This window comes from Silurus aristotelis (assembly GCF_946808225.1).
Source record: "Silurus aristotelis genome assembly, chromosome: 23".
In the NCBI taxonomy this organism is placed as follows: Eukaryota; Metazoa; Chordata; class Actinopteri; order Siluriformes; family Siluridae; genus Silurus; species Silurus aristotelis.
In genome coordinates this window covers 14,185,732-14,204,185 of record NC_139596.1, presented here as the reverse complement: position 1 = coordinate 14,204,185, position 18,454 = coordinate 14,185,732, and the positions used below count along the sequence as shown (strand labels likewise).

The following is an 18,454-nucleotide window of genomic DNA, read 5'->3' as shown; positions in this document are numbered from 1 at the left end:
CATCTGGATAATCTGCTATGACATTTTACATTCTGTCCTTTATTATGAGTCACTATTCTCGGATACGATGTGCTTAGGAGTTAACTACTTCACCTCTCTCTCACTCTTTACAGTCACTGTGAAAGAATGTAAAGCATTAAAATCTTGAATTAATATCAGACTTATGAAGTGCACTTATACTGATGGTGCATAAAGTTTTACAATTTTACACAGAGATCTGATTTTCTTGTCTGAATAATAATTAAAAAAAAAGCTTTGGTGCTTGTTTTAGTGTTTTTTTCCTTCAGCTTCTACCTTAAGGTTCAACAAAATATGCCCTGCAAGTGTTATAGAAAACCCACTCTCCCAGCAGACTGAGCCAGTTCATTTCTGTGAGTTGTTGTCTGTTTTTTCGGCCTGAGCTGCCTGATCAATCTGGAGAGTGACACGCCGTGGCAGATGCGGCTCTAATTATACAGTTGTTTTAAGGTTGTCAGGTTGCAACAAGGAGGAAATCATCAAGGGAGGGGTTTTGATGGACGGAGGGTGCATTTTCGGCATCTGGCAACCGTGCCAGCTGCTGTACCGTCGCCTGGTTGCCAGCTCTCTAGCTCTTTAAATATCGCCCCAATCCATCTTGTAATGGCAAGTGTAAATTTCTTCTGCACGCCAATAACTGCCTTACTGTGATGCTCCATCCTGTCATATCTAGCTGTATATTGATTGCACAGTGCCGTTGAACAGACGAAACATGGCTTTTTGCTTTTCACATAATTAAAGGAAGTGTCCAGTTAGTGAAACGTGATGTTTATGTTAAAATAATAGTGTTCACTATATTTTGCTGATTGATGCAGTAAAGACTTAGCTAGTGCAAATGCATGGATCTCAAATATTGTTCCAGTTACTATATTTTCTGGGGTATGGGGTGATGGTGGCAAGGAAAAACTCCCTGAGATTTCATGAATAAACCAAGACATAAACCAGATTCAAAAGGGAAACCAATCCACATCTGGGTGACACCAAGTAGCGTAATTATAAATGATTTCCTTCTGTAACTGAGTACTATGTGGTTAAATAGTGTAATTGTGTAACCAGGAAATTCATTATAGTTGTCAAGATCAAGGTCAAGGTTCTCTGATAGCATCTAAAAATAAATGAGCAAGATCTTTCTTTTCTAATTCTAATTCTAATTTTCAGTGATGCTCAGTGGCATATTAATGAGAAGTTCATATTAGAAGTAGAGAAGATGGCAAACTGGGGATTCATGTGGGACAACAACATTGAAGTTGGTTATCGATTTGTGAGATGACAAGCAAAGTGAGACTGATGGTGACATTAATGGCGATATTGATGGCATTAACATGAAAGTTGAATTGTAGTAACCTTTTTTCCTACTTCTCTCAAGTATGTGTTAATCTTAAGCTACAACTATTTCATTATGTGATATGCACTACTATATGGACAAAAGTTTGTGGTCACTTGTGGAACATATGATTTATACATGCTTTTTAAACATCCCATTCCACATCTAATCCCCAATTGCTGTTATAATAGACTCTACTCTTCTAGAAAGATTGTACACAACTTTTGAAGTGTGTGTGGAGATTCTTGCTCATTCAGTTGCAATGGCATGAGTAAAGTGAATTATTAATGTGGGATGAGGGTGCAAATTCATCACAAAGGTGTTCAATAGACCACTCAAAGCCTTCCACTCCAACCCATAAAAATATACTGGCTCTTCATTGAACTGGATTTGATACAGGGACATTGTCATGCTGAAACAGGTTTGGGTTTCCTGGGGAAAATGTTTCTGCTTACAAAAACATTGTGTGCCTCCGACTTTGTAGTAACAGTTTGGGGAAGAACCAAATATAACTGGAAACTCCCTAGTTTAATTCTGACTTTGGATTACTGCATATGCATTTTTTTTTAATGTCCTATATGTTTAGCATTTGTGGGTTTTCTTCATTCTCTCTGGCTCTCACCTCCAGATCTATGTATATACACATAAGATTAATCTTTTTTTACTTCCTGACTAAAAGCCTTGACAATATAAGACTACAGTTGTAGGTTGGAAATAGTGCTATATGGTTTATACACTTTGCTCTCTCTTTTTCTCTGTTCCTTCAAAGGGCCGAGAGGAGTCACAATGCCCACCCAGCATGTCCACTTTGCCCATGTGCCATTCATCCAAGCACTCTGGTAAACACACACACAAACACACACACACACACACACACACACACACACACACACACACACACACACACACACACACACACACACACAAACACACAAACACAAATACATACAGAGTAACCTTCCATACACTAAACGCCACAGCTAATGCAAATCAAACCAAACCAGTATTAGCTGCTTTTGTACTGTGACTTTAGGCATGTCTCTTGCTCTATTAGAATATCTTACTGATTGTGTTCAGTGCCTGTTCCTCGTTGTTTTTAGCTTGACCCGTGTGTGTGTGTATGTGTGTGTGTAAGCGAGTATGTGATATGCATCTGCAGGTGCAGCCATTGTGCTTCTTTCGTTTGCATTTTATTATTATTTTTTTCTGTACCTCGGCTTGAAGTGAACAGATGTTGGGCCAGCTCTCAAAATCAGGAGCCGTAACCCCCAGACTATAATCAATGTGATTTCAATCAGCGGTTCGCCTCGTGACCCACTTGTTTTCTTCCAGAGCTGATTGTGATTGCCTGCTCTGACGAGACATACCCACTATAATTAACCTTCAAATTATACATGTCCCAAAACCATCATATGGTGGAAGCGTAATCTCAAAATAACTCTTACTTTTAGGTGATGGTGTTTGGTGGGAGGCGGGGTCATCGTTTCGCTTTTAAAACTTTCAGCACTGTTAATGTCCGATTTTTTGTCCGATGCCCAGTTTATAAATTTATTCATTTATGACCCAATGGTTTACTTTTATATGAAAGGCATTACTAGTGTAAATCAATATGCAGATGCACCTGAATGTGAATGTGCTTGATAATGACATTTTATGTACAAAATCCCAGAGACTTCAATAATGCAAGCAAGTCTCTATTTTTTTTTTCCTCCCAGGAGATTGGTAGAATGCAAACATGCATTCTTTTAGCTGCATGGACAAAACATGCTATACATTTGGGGAAGAATGCTCTTTGTTAGTTGATTGTGGAAAGTTTTGAAACTAGATTATCACAGATACAAGCAAAAGTGAACAGGGTTTTTTCTTGCCACATAGCAAGATTTTAAATGTATTGTTAATAAAAAAAGAAACACTCTGTTATTATTTCCTGAACTTCATGTGAGGCGAACAGGTGATTATTGTGATGAGATATTTTTTAGTTGTTTTAGTGGTTTTTTTTGCTATTGGCTTGCTGATATTAGGTCTGTAATAAATGATTCATCAGTGACGCAGAAGGTTCTTGATAGGGTAGAAATTTGATTTGCACCCTTTAATTGAAGCAGGACGCTGCTCAGCGGTAGTTTTTATTGTCCATACTTGCCCCATGATGGGGGTAAAAGGGGTTTGTCTCCCCCTCAGTGATCCAGACTAAACATGTCCAGGCTAGACGGAAAAGTTGTCCTAAGTCTGGCTCTGTCATCTCTGTACCCCAATTAAAGTCCACAGGAGGCAGTAGCGCATGTCTGAATGGCTTTCTCCTGTTCCTTTTTTGCCTGTGTCCATTTTTCTTCCACTGCCTGTGTGCATGTGCGCATGTGTGTGTGTGTGTGTGTGTGTGTGTGTGTGTGTGTGTGTGTGTGTGTGTGTGTGTGTGCGTGTAAGCACATGATTGTTACTTCTGACAGTTCCTTGAACTGAAGGAAGATTTTTTTTTGCTTCTATGGCGAATGGAATGTAAATACAAAAGCGACAGTTCATTTATACATATAAACAAAATCAATTATATAATTGTTTACAATATGCCAAGCTTCGAAATTAGTTAATGAATAGCCCTAGTAGTGGTTCACTTTTGAAGATATAAATTACTGCAAGCTTGGTTTTATTTAAAAAATATGTATTTCTATCTCATTACTGGTTTCTAAAATAGTACTTATTTCTATCTCGTTCATTAATTTATTATTTTTTTAAAGGGGGGGGGGGGATTATTTGTATACACTATTTAATGGAGCCACAACTGAATCTAGGTCAGGAAAATGTAATATGTGCTTAGGGTACAAGGCCTTTTTAATCACATTATAATTTACTATTAAATGAAATGAAATAATGCCGATCATTTGTTACATGGCCCTGTAAATAAAAAAGTGCCAACATTTGATGATTAAATTGCTTTGCCTACAGCTCCCTTTAAATTTTCAGTTGGATTAATAATATAATAAATTAGTGTTATCATATTTATGTTTTTAGCATTGGCCACAAATTCAGATTCAGATTCTTAAAATCAGTCATATAATGGTGCCAGATTTGTTCTACTCCTTGCTCAAGCTGATATTACCCAGGAAAAATAAGCTGAAGTTTAAGAATCAAACATAATTGAGACGAGTCTCACTGCCCCATGCCTTATGCAACTTCTGTATAGTCCTGAAGTCAGTAGTAATGCATGGGGGATTTCATGGCCTGGGGATCCATGAAATTACGGAGTAAGACAGGAGGTTTAAAGATGGATTTGGACTGTAGTTAATGTCAACAGTCAGCTACACTGACTCAGGACTACAGTTTCATCTGATCACTATCACTGCACACCTCAACATTGTTTATCTGTAATAAATGGGGATTTGGTGCCACCCAGATGAGGATGGGTTTCCTCTTGAGTCTGGTTCCTCTCAAGGTTTCTTCCTTATGCCATCTCAGGGAGTTTTTTCTTGCCACAGGTGCCACCGATTCGCTCATTAGGGACAGACTTATACTTATAAAGAACATCTTATTCATTTTTATTATCTGTTCTAATGTATTATTTTATTATCACATTATTTGTGTAAAGCTGTTGTGAGACAAAGTCTATTGGTAAAAGCGCTAGACAAATAAAAATTGAATTGAATTGAATGAGCTTGAAATTCTAAAGGGCAGAATTTTGGTATTAAATTGTTATGAAACACATTTAAATCAAATTTCAATAAAGGCAGTGTGCACAAATGAATGCAAGAAAAATAAATAATTTATTCTATAATTTTTTATTACACATTTCTAAGATTAAGTTTGTGCCTTGCTATCTCAAAGTGAAAAAAAAAAATATATATGATTCAGTTAATAATAAGTGGACCAAATTGCTGAAGGTTCACACTTCTGAGGAGGAGCAAATTAATAAACTGTAAAAAGATTTTAATTCACACATATGCTATACAAACAGTAAGATTCACATTTACTTTTTGAACATACTATTCCACATTTAATCCTCTTTTGCTTCTATAATTGGGTCCCCTAGTTTGAGGTTAAGGAACATTTTATGCTTCCGCATCCAAGTAAATCCTATACAATTGTGTGCTTCCAACGTTGTGGTAACAGTTTAGGAAGAACCACATAGGGCTAGAAAAGTGTCAATGTACACAATGTCACAATGTACACATATAGTAAATTCTTGTTTAAGTTGTGTTAAACTAGAACACATTCAGTGACTCCTGACATTCAGTGCGTTTGTCTTTGAGTTTCTTTTCAGCTGCTAATGGTTGGTGCTGAACTGCAGGTCCGGCTGTACAAGTCTTTTCCCCCAGCTCGGTATCACGGACGTGCCCTCGGCCGCTTCTGCTACCATTACTGCTCCCTGCACTTTTTAGCCTGCACCTCAGAGAGCCCGAACTGCCAAACGAGGTGAATTATAGCCAGTTAGATGAAGTGGACTCAGAGCCATGGGGGAGATGGCTGAGACTCTGGAACTAAGCACACTTCTGACCATTAAAAGCCAGCATGACATGGGTCCTTCATCTTGCCTTATCGGTCAGACATGTGCTCCCAACCTCTTGCTCCCCGAGGACAGACAGAGCGTCTCCTCAGCTCTCCTCTACTCCGCCATCATTATGAGTTAAGCTCCTCACACCTGTGTGTGTATGTGTGTGTGTGTGTGTGTGTGTGTGTGTTATTCAAATTATGCACTCTCCCATCCATGCTCTATTAAGTACTCAGTCAGAAAGCATTTACGATCTGTTTTCCAGAGCCACTGCTATTAGTATGAACTATACATGAGTTCGCTTTAGTCAATCTTGCATCTCTTGATATCCAAACTCGCCAGAAACATTTAGCACACACACACACACACACACACACACACACACACACACACACACACACACACACACACACACACACGCATCAAACTTTATTTTTATATCGTTTTCTCCTTTGGCATTGTGTGTGATGTGATACATGCAGGTATTTTGTGTAGAAAATCCCACAAAATGTCCATAATTTGTCCCAATGCATATGCAAAATAGACTGCAATGAAGCAGGGCCTTTATGCCATTCTCTTTTTCAGTATCTGTCATACCATTACTTTGAAGTGCATGCTTTCTGCTGTTGTAGGTGTGTTATTAGCTTGTTGTCATTCTCTTCTTTTTCTTTTTTCTACCTGAAACATTGACTCTCCAATAAATTTTTGTGTTGTTTTGTGCATTTTGCATGCTGCTATTTATTTTTTGACCTCTGTTTTCTTCCTCCTCTTTCATATTAATATCCCCTCGCTCTCACGTTCTCTCTCCCATCTGTACCCCCCCCCACCTCTTTATCTCCTCTACAAGGTTAATGGCATTAGCTAAAACAAGCCAGCGAATGCGTATGAAGGTCAGAATAGGCAGATGACCCTCACAAATCTGTTCTGTCCTCCCAATGTCAGAGTGCTGGTGATGAAGCAGATGATGAGGTCCTTTTTTTTCCAAGAGATTCTGGGATTTTCAGTAATGCCACTGATTTAGGGCTGCCATGCAATTCCAGAAGTGATGCAGCCACTGGAATGGCTTAATATGCACTTCATTCCAGATGTGATGTCATCAGGCACTCAGTAGATGGATTTGATTTGATAAACTAATAATAAAAAGTGCTTTCATGCTTTTTTATGCATGCCGTGCCTTAGTAAAAAGGAGTGCGGTTAGCCCATAATAGCATTGTCCATGCCTATTACACTGTTTTGTACAGTTTGTTCTTAGCCAACAGGTCAGGGCAGTAGTTTTTAGACCAAGCTCCGCTGTTCTAATTGAGGTCAGCGAGCAAGCCTGTGGTGCCGCCTCCTGACACGTGCAATGGATGCTTCACCTGCTTAGCCAGGACACGCAGCTCCGCAGTTCCTGCTTTTGGGAATTAAAAAGTGCTGGCCTGAGGAAGAGCCAGACTTAGGCAGGTCAGGGCGGAGTGCACTAGAACACCACCCTCAGCTGCCAGAGCCGGTCTGGGCCACAGCTGGCCTCTTCTGGCCATTGTGTCGAGGTCAGAACAGGCATAGAGCAGATTGTTCGAGTGCCCAGCAGTCATTTATTATAGTCCTACTGGAGAGTCAGAGTCTGTCTTTGGAGTGCTTTTGGGTTCATATGCTTGTACATGTCCTTGCAATAGATTTTTTATAGTCTCTATTTGAAAGACCTAGATTTCTTCCAATTGTGCTGTGGATATATCAATAGCGAAAAATTGGGGCAGCGCTTTTTGAAACGACTTTTATTTTTGGCAATTGCGTGTAGCGGCATTGCATTAATCAGGTGTGGCACGGAGTTCATAAATCATATTATATTTGTCCTTTGAAAAAATGCCTTTAACCTGCATGTATGTCCATAAATTGCATTCAGGCTTTGAAACTCATTTTACTCCCCTATTGGTTAAAGCACAGTCTAGAGGACATGGGTGAGAAAGTTCTGAACTATGTATGTATTATGCAGGACGGACAGTTTAATCCTGTGAAAATATACATTCCTGTTCATCTTTCAGAGAGATCTATAGTGCACGAATGGCTATTGTAGAAAAATAAATAAAATCGGCTATTAGTCTCTCTAATGTAAACATCTGGCGAGATCCCATGCTTGCACAATTAATGGCCATTTAATTGGCGATGATCATTTTTTACCACAGCAATATGAGGTAAAGAGTTTCAGTGGGAAAGCCAGCTGTTCCCTGTGTGAGTATGTTCGTGTATCTAAAGTACTGCTAGGATTTACTCAAGAGCCATTTTCAGAAACAGTGTCCACATAGTCTCACATTCCATCAAGATGGAAGATTAGTGTTATTATGTAATCTTTTCCATAACAAGCTTGTATAACACAACACTACATTGTCCTATTTGTTTAAAAGTGATGTGTTTTCTATTAATAATCACAATACTCATCACTGATCGAACGTTGACCTTTTGACGCAATGCAATCATTGACGTTTTGCCCATTTACCCGTAGTTATTTTACTAATGCAGGCTTTCATAATCTTCATTTTGCACGAAGTCATCCGCAAAGGCTCTTTTCTGCAAGCTGAAATGTTTTGATATTTCACTAATACAGTATAAGGTCACATCTTTGCTTCAAGTCACTGGCATGTCGGAACGAAACGAAAATAGACATCTTTGGCTGCAAACATTTCTCCATAGCTCTGTGGGCTCTGAGCCAGCAAGAAACAGAGAGAGAGAGACAAATCCTCTTTTTGATGAAGGTTCACTGAAAGCCACTCTGACACCGACTCCTCGCTGGAGCAATCATTTGCATGAGTTCAGCTGAATGGCGAAACCTTCCTCCATCTCTGATCCTTCATCATGTAACACACTCGTCATGGAAAACATTATGAAATGTGGAGATTGTGTGGGCTTCACCAAAACAATGTCAGATAGACCTTGTGGAGGGGTGGAATGGATTAAAAGGCATTGTTCCATTCGACTCCCTCGTCTGAATTAAAGGGAGGGTTTGAGGAGGTTTGTGACAGTCAGATGCCTGTGTCCATGTTTATCATCCCTGTAATAGTGTTTTAATCTGCTGGGTTTGGTTCATGCCTGTAAACAAATCTGTCAGTCATTCAGACAATAGCGTTGCCATTTGTGCATGGTGGATTACATTATTTCCATTGCCAACCCTAGAACGATCGCCCACAATGGATTACGCATGTTAACAAGCGATCTAATTAAGAATACTTTTAAAATTAATTTAATGTTTTTATGTTTCATTTCTTTTCTGGGGATCTGTTGTATGTACCATTGTATTCCACATTGTATATGTATATATGTACTGTACACTTTGCATAGTGCAACATGAGTCCTGATCTTAGTTTATTTTTAATGAAATCGATCATACCAGAGGGCAGAGGGCAAGATATTTTTTCTGACAACTCTTTCTAAATGTGTTTCTAGTTCTGCACATCTGTACATATACATTATATTAAGCTTGTCATCATCTCAATAACATCATGATAAATACAAGTGTCCTACATTGTTTGAAAATGTTTGTCTCTGTGTCACTTGAGTAACTTACAGGTTTTTTTATATTTGGGTATTATGTTTGTAAATATTGTGAACTTAGATGAAATCCATACTTATTACAGTGTCTATAATGCCTTATTAATGCATTATGACATTATACATTCAGTTATAAGCATAGATTATGAGCTGCATTGTTTTATTAATCAGAAAGATTACATGTTGCCATTGGCTTAATTGTTAATAGTCTTGTGTTTCACTTTGTTTATAGTTGTTTTACTTTAGTTACATATCTAGATAGATAGATAGATAGATAGATAGATAGATAGATAGATAGATAGATAGATAGATAGATAGATAGATAGATAGATAGATAGATAGATAGATAGATAGATAGATAGATAGATAGATAGATAGATAGATAGATAGATAGATAGATAGATAGATGTATGTGACCACTGGCTTTGAAGTCTTACTTTTTCCCACTTTGGGAAAGAGTCAAGTGTATAATTAACCAATTATGCCAAATAGGTGCTAATGATCATCAAATTCATATGTAGGTTGAAACACAGTCATTAACTGAAACAGAAATAGCTGTGAAGGAGGGTTAAAACTGGGTGCGGAACAGCTGAACTCTGCTGCTAAGACAGTTTCATGTCACAGGTTATACATTGTGGCAATATTGAGCATAGCAACAAAACACAAGGTAGTTCTACTGCATCAGCAAGGTCTCTCCCAGGCAAAGACTTTAAAGCAGATTGGGGTTTTAAAATGTACTCTTGTTTGAAGAAGCATAAAGAAACAGGCAATGTTAAGGAATGTAGATGCAGTGGTTGGTCAAAAAAACATAATGCAGTGAATGAAAGACACATCATGCTTACTTTCTTTTCGCATTGGAAGATGTCCAGCAGTGCCATCAGCAAAGATATGATAGAAACCAGTGGGACCCAGGTAAACCTTTGTAAAGGTGGAGAGCAGTACAATAATGAATGTCTGCTGACAACAGTGAAACATGGTGAAGGTTCCTTGCAAGTTTAAAGCTGTATTTCTGCAAATTGAGTTTGAGATTTGGTCAGGATTATGGTGTTCTCAATGCTGAGTGGAAATACCGGCAAATAATTATCCACCATGCAATACTGTCAGGGAGGTGCCCGATTGGCCCATAAATTTATTCTGCAGCAGAATGAAGACCCCAAACATACAGCTAATGTTATTAAAAACTGCCTTCAACTCAGAGAAGAACATGGAGTAATATTGAAGGTAATATTTGTGGCCCCCACTGATTTCAACATCATCAAGTCTGGGAGTATGTTTGGAACAATCTATCTGCTGAGGTCCTTCTAAAAGTGTGTGCAAGTGTGTGTATATACAAATACATAATTACTGTACTTTAGAAGATTTTTCTGGTATTTAATTAATGGACAACCTTTTAATTTCACTAATTTTTACACAAAAATCTGTACTTTCTACTTATTGTAGATTACATTTTATTGTATTAAACTTTCAAAACAGGCTCGTTATTTTAGTTTTTATCTATTTGGTGACATGATAAATATTTTTGTTTTCATTGTGCTCTGTTTTCAGCCCATCAACCTGTTTCCTGTCATTGCGTGGCTTTTTCAACCAACCAATGGTGTATCATTTCCTGGCTCTCACACACCACAAACGTAGGCTAGTTTTACGAAGATAACAATGAGCAGGGCAGAAGGAAACAAGAAGTACGGTGCTAACGTGGATGAGACAGAGGGAGTCAGCGATGGAAATGTGACTGAAAACAGAGATATTCCTGATCACTTGAAAATCATCATCTTTTCTCTACTTGTGTTCTATATGGTGGAGGTTCAGCCTGCACATATCCGGCAATTAACCCTCTCACACCCATGCATTTTGTGGCTTTTTTTTCTCATAACGCCGAAACGAACTTAAATTACTCTGTTTCTTTTTTGATCATTCAGAGAAGAGCAATACATAATTCGAATGTGTAACTACTTTTATTTTGTTTGCTCTCATAATAACAACAAAACGCTGTGATTTTGTAAAATAAAGAAAACAGACAGTGGGCGCTCTCTGCCGTCTCTGTCTGTCATCTCTCTTCACTGATATTGATATTAGTGATGAATATTAATATGATGTGTGGTCCAGTTACCAGCCTGTCACTAAACAGGTAGTAGGAATGGGTACGTTTTACTTAAGTACATATCAGAGCCCAAACCTCTTTACTTAAATTTGAGTAAAAAAGTGTAGTCAGTACTTCAACATTTACCAGAGTCTTTTAAAAAATGAATATCTGAACTTCTACTTAAGTGAGGGATGTGTGTACTTTTGCCACCTCTGGTGTAATGTATGTATAAACCTGTAACTATGTTGTTAGCATGTTAAGATTTTTATGTTGTGAGCTGACCTGTGCACAGTTTGATTGAAAGAGTTAATGAAATTCAGCCACCACTATTAGAGGAATATTGTAATGCGACTGATGTTTTCATTTATTCTAGCTAATATTCTAGCTTTCTTATAATCAGTTTATTTAAAAAAGAAAATTGAATAATAAAGTGCTATCAATATTTAAGCATTTTTAAGTTCCTCAAAATTAATTCATAAAAAGTTCAACAAATATTCTTAACTTTGCGTTATTCTTTTTATATAGTTTAATTAAATTAGCAATTATACTGATTAAAAAATGTTCCCTAGAATGAAATAGTAAAATTTCTTCTGTTTCTCTCTTATAAAACTCTCTGACATGACCACCAACCTAAAGTGACCTTCAAGCATTTATTCTACACAGTGATTATCCACTGTTGTCAAACTGTCAACTTGTCTCTGTCTTTGATGGACGTGACAAACAAACAGCTTGCCTGGCTCTTTGCTTTGGACTACATTACCCATACCAGTGCAAACACAGCAGTGCCGTCATTAACTAAAACTGTTTATTTTATACACGATAAGACAGGCTTGTGTGGCTAATCAGTGGCTGCACACTAACTGTGTGGAAGAGGAAATAAGGCAGGCTGTAATAAAGAGGGTGATCTGGTTTACTCACCCATGCTGAAAGAGGAGAAGGCGTTATTGACCTATGCTGGCAGCCATGTGTTTCAATTAATAACTGGCAGCCATTTGTCAGAGAGGCGCAGGAATACAGGAGAGACACAAGGTTCAAGCCTGGGTTAGTATTGTCCTCCATCCGTTATTGCATGTCTTTGCACGGCACTTTAATTGAATTATCCAATTTATACTTCAAGCAACAGTGCCCTAGTCCCGAACCCATGACGCGATACAATTAAATACAAGTTTGAAAGCTGCTGTTTTGCATATTTCATTTTTCTCTGAGGAAAGGGGGGGCAAAAGCATATGTCATTTTATGAACCTTATTGTAGCAAGACCATATTATTATGCTGCACGTTCAGAATTCTGATGATGCTCTGTGGCTTGGGCTTCAAACAATCCGATATTAACATGGTTTTCTTCTTTCTGGAACAGTTTGCAGGCCTGCTTCACTCCTCCATCAATCCTGAGAAATGTTTTTTTAAAGGCCTCTTTCAAAATTCTTTCCGTCGTCCCTTTGTAGCGAAATCATGACCAACTTTCATGCTCTTAATTCTTGACTTTTATAACAGATGTCTTGTGGATTTTGTATGTAAATGGGAATCCTCTAAAGGCTATTAATTCTAATCGAGTCCAATTTATGCTATTTTAGAGCAGCTGGAAGTGGCTCCAGTGTCGTGCCCGTTCACTCACGCGTTTAAACTGCTGCCGTTCCTCCAGGTGTTTCAAAACTATTTCTGTCACATAAAAGCAAGGCTGCTCGACCTTCGAACCCCGCACCTGGACATCAACACTGCTCATTGTGAGCTAATCCTCTTATTAACACTCCCCAAAAGCTCCCGAAAATCTACGCTCACAATCAAGAGGTCACCTCGGCAAACTTCGTCACAATGAGATCTTCAGCGAGAAGAATAGTGGTTAAAGAAGTACTTTACATTAAGCACGTAATGTACAGCAATTATGCTAATTGCAGCCTTGCAGATAGATGGGTGTTGATTACAGGATAAACATGGGGAAGGCTGGGGGAAGATGGAATGCGTGCATCACGCGATGCTCATTATCGGGTAGGAGCTCCATGCCTACATTTGCGTTTCAATCCATCTGTGTTGACTTTCATTGACAGTCGTATGATTACATGTTGGATAAAGACTTGCAGTGTGAAAATAGGAGCGACAACAACAACAACCAGTAAAATAACTTTTAATTGGCAACTCTGTTTAAAAGCAAAAACAGGAAACAGACTTGTTTACATTCAAAACTTTACATGCTTCCTTGGCTACCATTATCCTTAAGTTTTAATAAGCCCACAAAAAACCCTAAACTTTTAATTGGCAGCTGAGTCTATGCAAAAAGGTGGGTGTGTCCTGGATCGAATTAGCATAATAATTCACCCATAACTGACACCATTTAACAAATGGGGGAGTAAACATCTGTTCCAGATGTCCCATTATCCTGTCAGGCTGCTAGGCTCTGAGAAGAGCTTCAATCATGGCCTCTGGCAGCCTGTGAATCAGACGCCGGGAGAGGCCTGAGAGCACCGTGCCACACTTTAAAACCCTGCTGGCACAGACATAGTCAGTCGAGCCGAAAACGAGCTGTCCTTGCTGTTTTTGAGTGATGTGGGTGTGCGATGTCCTTTCCCTCTGATGCTGTCTGATGCTCTTTCCAACAGACAGACTTCTTTCTTTTTCCTCCGGCCTCAGATTCAGATAGTCCAATCTGCCGCTAGCACTCCGGCTTTGGGGAAATTTGTGGAACCCACTTCAAATGCCAGTCCTCTATGGGAAGGGTGACATTCTGACTACATTCTGACTTCAGTGCTTTAGGACGAAGCAAGCCTGATGGGAAACACGGCTGCTTCTGTGTTTTTCTTCCGTCATGGGTCAAATGGCACAATGCTGATTTATTTGTTTTTGCTCTGGAATTGGGATTTTGCTAATTTCCGAGCAGAGCAAGTGTGCAGTACTGAGTGAATGGGTGCTGATCCCTAAATTGAAATGTCACTGGAAGGCCCTGCAACCTTACTCGGGGTGGCTTCCCACAAAGGGGACACTTCTTTTTCTGTATTTGATGAATAAATTGAGTAATTATCCCACTGCTGGGGCCTCACAAGCAAATGTCACCCATCAGATAAACCGAGGAGGCAAGCGAAGCATGAATTTCCTGATTTGCCTGAGCACATCTTAAGGTATCTGAAGTTCATCTTAATTTAGTTTTGGAGTTCAAGGATGCACATAATAAAACAGCCATTTGGTGGAAAGCCCTGTGGGTCAGCCTTCACTCCACACCCACATCTCTCAAAGCCGTTGTAATATATAGTATATTTTGTGTCTATGTGGCTTTGAATAAGGCCTGCAATGTGTGGATAAAAATACTTTAATAAGTAATAGTGCCACCAAACCAAGAAATTTTAAGTAAAGGAAGAGAATAGCTGCTATCATTTTTGGGAGAAATGCTATATATTTTATATAACAGCATCTACAACAGCAGCTAAAAATTTTTACCATACTGGCAATTGAGTATAAGCTGTTATTGTAGAAACAGTAGCCTACTAAGACAGATTTATTAACTGTTTTCAGAGTCCAGTTGTTATAGAAAAAAATAATTTTGATGATTCAGGATAGGAGGTGATTATTAGCTACCTAACCCCTAGCTGCCATGAAATCACGTATCATTCTAACTCTTGACTAATGTCCAGTTCTACACACACAATACACACAGAGACATATCCTTTTATTGCCTTTAACACCGGATGCATTAGATTCCTCCCCAATCACTCAGCTTTGGAATAACAATAACTTAAAGTACTGCTAATTGAGCTTAGCCTCGTCCACTCTTCCGCGCCTGAGTGCCTCCTGATTTTATCTGTCCTTTTAATAATTACATTATCATTTTACGCCCGCCATTCTATCGGAGTGCGTGACCATTTGCGTGGAAGTGAAAGCTCATTATTAGCCCTGAATTATGTGCCGTTTATTGATCCCTGTGGTGGATTATGAGCGTGTGAAGTTGGTCTAGACAGAACAGTTAGCGAGATGACAGCGCGCCAGGGAAATGTATCAGGCCCCTGGGAGAGATCAGGCCTAGCTCGCCGAGCAATTAATGCCTGCTAGGTAATGGAATTTAGGTTTACACTAAATCCAGCAATGTGCTGACATTTTCAAGTGTCTTGTAAAATAACATTAGGCTAATTAGTTCAAAAGAAAGGGGTGACGCTCTGCAGTGTCTGTCTTTCATTCTCATTAGGCAGCTGTAGGGGAAAGGCATTGATCTGCCAATGGTCAAAATCATTTATGTGTTAAAAGATTACATTTTGTGGAAATGACTTTAGACTGTTTGTACGAGGTTTTTATATTTTCTTCTAAAGTGTGATGATGAGTATGTGTGTTCAGTAATCAATTGTAAGGGCTATTTGTCTGTGGATAGTGGTGAGCCTACTAATGGAGGGTATGAGGGTGTTTCTCATTATTTTGATGAACAGGCTAATTGAACAGCCCACTTGTTATCCAGGGTGAGATATACGTCCTTGAAGGGACTTCTGGAGTGTTATTGGGGAGGGGCAGGCATTTTATGCTCAACATAAAGTGGGCTTAGAGTATGTGTGTGTGTGTGTGTGTGTGTGTGTGTGTGTGTGTGTGTGTGTGTGTGTGTTTGCCCATTTCCTTTCTTTGCCCAAGGACTTGTCCCAGGGCACTTTGCCAGCTCCAGACCTTCTTAAAAGGCTGGATTTAATCAGCATACTGGACAGCTCACCGAAATCCATCCCACCACACATGGATGTGCTGCACCTGCTTTTTCAGGGCTACAAGGAGACAAGAGTCTCTGTTTGGTAATGAGACCAGTCCAAATCCCAACACCCATCATTACTCTTTTATTCTCTCTTGTGCACACCATGTTTTTCTCGCTCACTTCCTCTCACATGAGTTTGGCAGTTAATGTCATTGAATACATACCAGGGTGTAAACAGAGGTGGATTTAAAGACTCAAGCTGATGGGCTTCGTGTATCCTGCCCCGGCCAGAAGCCGGTCTTGGCCACGACCTTGCCTTGTGTACCTCTTACACATCTAATGATCTCTCAGTGCTGTAATAATACAATGATCTCTCACTCTCTCTCTCGATCTGTCCGCCTTCAAGCACCTGGATCTTCCTCTCTCTCTCTCTCTCTCTCTCTCTCTCTCTCTCTCTCTCTCTCTCTCTCTCTCTCTCTCTCTCTCTCTCTCTCTCTCTCTCTCTCCCCCCTCTCTCACTTTCTCCCACACTCACTATGCTTCTAACATGCTCAGTCAGCAGTTCAGCTCACAGTCTAGCAAATGAGCTGTCCTATTGAAATAGAAAGCAGAGCGCTCCATTTTGCAGAAATTGCTGCCACGGCAAGCTGCAACAGAGAGGGAGAGGGGCGAAATTACTTGTTCGGACAAAGAAACATGAGAATGTCCTTTTCACTACAAATGTACCAATTTAGAGTCACATTGAGGAGATTACCACCTTTTTCCCTTTCAACCCCCATCCCCCCCCCCCCCCCACAGTATCTGCTCTCATTATGATTTGTACATTATCCCACACAGTGCTTGAAAAATGTCCTCCAATTATAAAATAGTGTGCTTTTTTTTTTATTTATTTCATCTGTATAATCCTATTGGAGGTAACAGTTTCATGAATGCTTGGGAAACAGATTCTCATAGTGTGCTCCACTTCCACAAAAAATATGGGTGTGTTTTTCGGTTATAGAGTTTTGACTTGAATAGACACAAAAAGGCACATTAAAATCATGGTGAAACAGTAAAGAAAGCACTTTAGTTTGTGACCTTACATATCAAATCATTTTTTTATTTACTTTCAGTATCTAGCAGACTGTATTTCCTGAGCATGATAGCATTTTCCTAAAAGAAAAAAAAACTATATCTAAGAAGATGCCAAAAAATACTGAGCATACTAATGTAAAACAAATCAATCATTTGCAAGAAGAAAAAAAAAACGAAGAGTAAACCATTCCCTCACTTTCTTTCCTTGAGGCCAGAAGTAATTAAAATTCCACTGGGAAAGCTAATTGAAGTGTTAAGATACGGTGTTATCGTCAGTCCCAGTAGCCTGGCCACTTCAACACCTAAATTGAACCGTTGGCTTTGTGAATGGCCCGTGAGCCGTGCAGCCAACCCTCTTGTTGTGTGGTCCCGCTTCGGCTCCTCATTATAGCTGTTTGTCATGGGAGAGGAGGTGTGCTGGATGAGAGAGTTTGAATAAGGCCTGTTTGAATTCATAATTGTGTCTGGCTGAAGGGGGGATTTGTAAAGCAAGGCAGGCTTCATTGTTTGACATGTGTGAGTCCGGCAGAGGGTGTAAGGCAGCTCAAAGCTAATGTAATCTAAGCGATTAGAGAGGGTTCATTAGGGGATGAGAGAGAGCGAATGAGGGAGTGTTCGAGTGAGGGAGAGAAAGGCCTTTTTAAAATCATTGGAAGGCTTTTAATACCGGTGTCTCTGCAATGGTTATTGTAAATAAATAAATAAATAAATAAATAAATAAATAAATAAATAAATAAATAAACAAACATTTGTATACATGTATACATAGGTAGAATTTCATATACATTTTCAAAAACACTCGTAAAGTTACAGCTTGCATTTTCATAACATCAATGGCAAGCGGCTCGAGTCATCAGTATTTTTGCTTTATGCAGGAGTAAAAGTTGAACAGGAGTTGAAGCAAATTTGAATTTGTTCTTGCATTTTTTTAGTAGTTTCCAAACCTCTACTTTTAAATCAAGCAAAATAAAAAAATTAAAAAAAATAAAAAAAAACATAAAGAAAGTAAATAAAATAGATGAAGGGATAGTAAATGTAATCTTCATGCTGCTTTATTTATATATATATATATATATATATATATATATATATATATATATATATATATATATATATATATATATATATATATAGAGAGAGAGAGAGAGAGAGAGAGAGAGAGAGAGAGAGAGTCAGGATTCTTGCCTTTTTTAAATTGCCATGACTGTAGTCTTTTTTAAAATATTTAAGATATGTTAGTAGATTGTTTCATCAGCTGGTCATGATGTGCTTATCAAACACTTCATCTAGGAAACAGCAAGCAATCAGGA

The 18,454-nt window shown here is 38.8% G+C and overlaps 1 long non-coding RNA gene across 1 annotated transcript in view; it reads left to right on the top strand.

Annotated features, from left to right (window-relative positions):
• Nucleotides 1-18,454, top strand: part of LOC310718705 — a 65,624-nt gene that overhangs the window by 501 nt on the left and 46,669 nt on the right. The window contains exon 2 of the long non-coding RNA XR_014531236.1: nucleotides 2,112-2,181. This is a non-coding gene — a long non-coding RNA (uncharacterized lncRNA). The remainder of the gene's footprint in view (nucleotides 1-2,111; nucleotides 2,182-18,454) is intronic.